Source organism: Berghia stephanieae, chromosome 2, assembly GCF_034508935.2.
Source record: "Berghia stephanieae isolate SIO BIC M18660-M18661 chromosome 2, UCSD_Bste_1.3, whole genome shotgun sequence".
Lineage (NCBI taxonomy): Eukaryota > Metazoa > Mollusca > Gastropoda > Nudibranchia > Aeolidiidae > Berghia > Berghia stephanieae.
The window spans coordinates 113,160,403-113,162,902 of record NC_088361.1 but is presented as its reverse complement, the minus strand read 5'-3'; positions in this window follow the sequence as shown (position 1 = coordinate 113,162,902).

The window sequence follows — 2,500 nt, the reverse complement described above, 5'->3', positions numbered from 1 at the left end:
TTTGCACCGCCTAGTGAGTTGTCGTTAGTAGTGCTCATGGAAACAAGTGGTCCCATTCGTTGAACTATTGAACACAACTCACGATTTGTTTTCTTTTGTGGCCAAAGCCTGGCATTTCGACGTCATTTTTTGGTTAGTGTCAGGCTATAAGTTAACGATGGCTACGCCTGGAAGCCCCATGATTGAAAGTTTTTGACAAGATGATGGCCATTTCAACCGATAGGAATTTGAAGGTCGAGTTTTCTGACCAATATGTTAAATACGTGTTTGTTCCCAGTGCGGCAAAGCTGTGGTTATTTGGAAATTGCAATGTCAGATCAGCAACACCGTCTTCAAGGACAATAATAACTTTGAAGTGAATTACAAATTCACGGTAACGATTTTATCTGTTGTCGAGTAGGTAGTTATTAACCAGTTAACTGCCGTGCTCAGGAAGGACATGTAATTAAAAATTTGGCCAGAAAACTCGTTCTTTCAAATATCGACCGATTTAAATGAACTTAATCTTGGTAATATCTCTAAAACCTGGGACTTAGCGAAGTCGTTCCCAGTCCCAGGTTTGAAAGTTATGGCCAAGATGAGGGTCATTTAAATAGTTCGATATTTGAAGGACGAGTTTTCTGGCCAAATTTTAAAATGTATATCTTGCCAGAGTACATATGTTTACTGGTTAAGGGGAAGCAATTGTGTAGTGTCTGGCATTATAACAAGGAGCTGTTATTGTCATGCACTTCAATTCAGCGCCATCTTTATGAGTTGCACAAAAAGAGGGAATATCATGCCTATTCTATGAATGACTAGGCTTTAGATATCCATTTATTCCTGTTCTATTAAAGCCAGATGGATTTTATTACAATTTTATCGACAGTGTTCAACATAAGATTGTTTTCGATTTCGTCCTACACCGAGCTATCGGAATAGATAAATATTATAGAAGAGCCTAGTTTAATACTTCTTCATACATACAAAGTAACTCAGACTAGCTCTCTGTCGATATTAATGTGTAAAGAAAAAGTTACGTAAGTTAATGTTACCAAGCTATCTTAATAGTGAAAATTTGTCGTGCAGTTTTCGATCTGAAAAAGAATGTATGAAACAATGCTAGACAAAGCAAGAAAGAAAAATACAAGATTCCCCCCCCCCGCCCCCCCCCCCAAATAAAACAAAACAATAAAGCCTTCATGTTAAGTATTTCATAGGTACTTTTTCAGATCTTTATCTTACACCAGTGCCTGCTCTCTAATTTGTCACTTTGACAATGTCAAAAATAAAAATAGAGCTATTTCTTCTACTGTCTTCGTCCTCATCCAACCGTGTATGTATTTTGTGATGCCAGCGAGGGCTAACAACGTAAAGCGAGTACTATAATATACCTTGTGAAGAAAATATTATGCATTTAAATCGTTCCAAATATCGGCTAACCTCACCTCTATGGTATAAATGGTAGCATGGCTGACCGGTAATCAGGAGGGCTGAGATTCGGTCCAAAGTCGATGAAGACTGATTTTTAGGGTTGTTTTTTTCTTGTATTTTTCTTTCCTGTTTTGCCATACACACTTTATACACACTTTTTCAGATCTTTATCTTACACCAGTGCCTTCTCCCTAACTTGTCACCAGAGTAGATCTGTTTGCCAGAAAACCATAATCCACCCGTGCCACGCTCGTTACGACGAATGCTTGGCTAGTCTGCATATCTAGACAATGGACATCGAATAGGTGTTAACAACTGGAGACGCACCAACCACCAATCCACACACTCGGTTTCAAACTCATTGAAAGTGTGTATTTAACCAGTTCATCCGAGGACTAATCACGAATAGTTTATAAGTTGAATCATAAGTTGGTATAACTATTTTAGTTTCCGGATGTATTGGTGGATTCTTAGGATTACGGGGTGTAAATGAGCGAGGATGGATGATCTTTATTGACGACCAGCATATATTTAGTCTAGAAAAAAGGTGCCATCACTCTGTAACCAGAAGATAACTTACACAAGGAAGTCCTCCGGAAGAGTGGGTTTACTCTTCCGATGAGATTGGAACCAGTTTTTTGACATCACATTTTTGTTCCCTATCAAATAAGATGATATCATAACCATTTTCAATCCGTGCCCACCAAGCCGTCTCGGATGTCCCTCCCGTTTTGGAGTACTTATCACAATGATTTGATATTGTAAAGTGTAGAACTGTACTGTAACACCCAAGACTAAAATACAGAGACAGGAATTTTCGAGAATGTCAAAAGAGTATTTAAAGAAAAGGATGCTTATCTAGATCAGACCATGTCAAGTCGGTAAACACATCCTCTCCCTCTTACTCATATGCTTATTTGTAATTAAACTTAAGTTTGGCACGGGTTTTGGCAACTTCTAACTTCTAAACTCTGAAGTTTACGCTTACCAGTAATACTCAAATGCTATGTTTAGTGCTTTGACATTACATACGCAAAGAGCTCCTAAGTTTCTTGTCTCAATATTATCATTTTAGCCTCGGTAACAC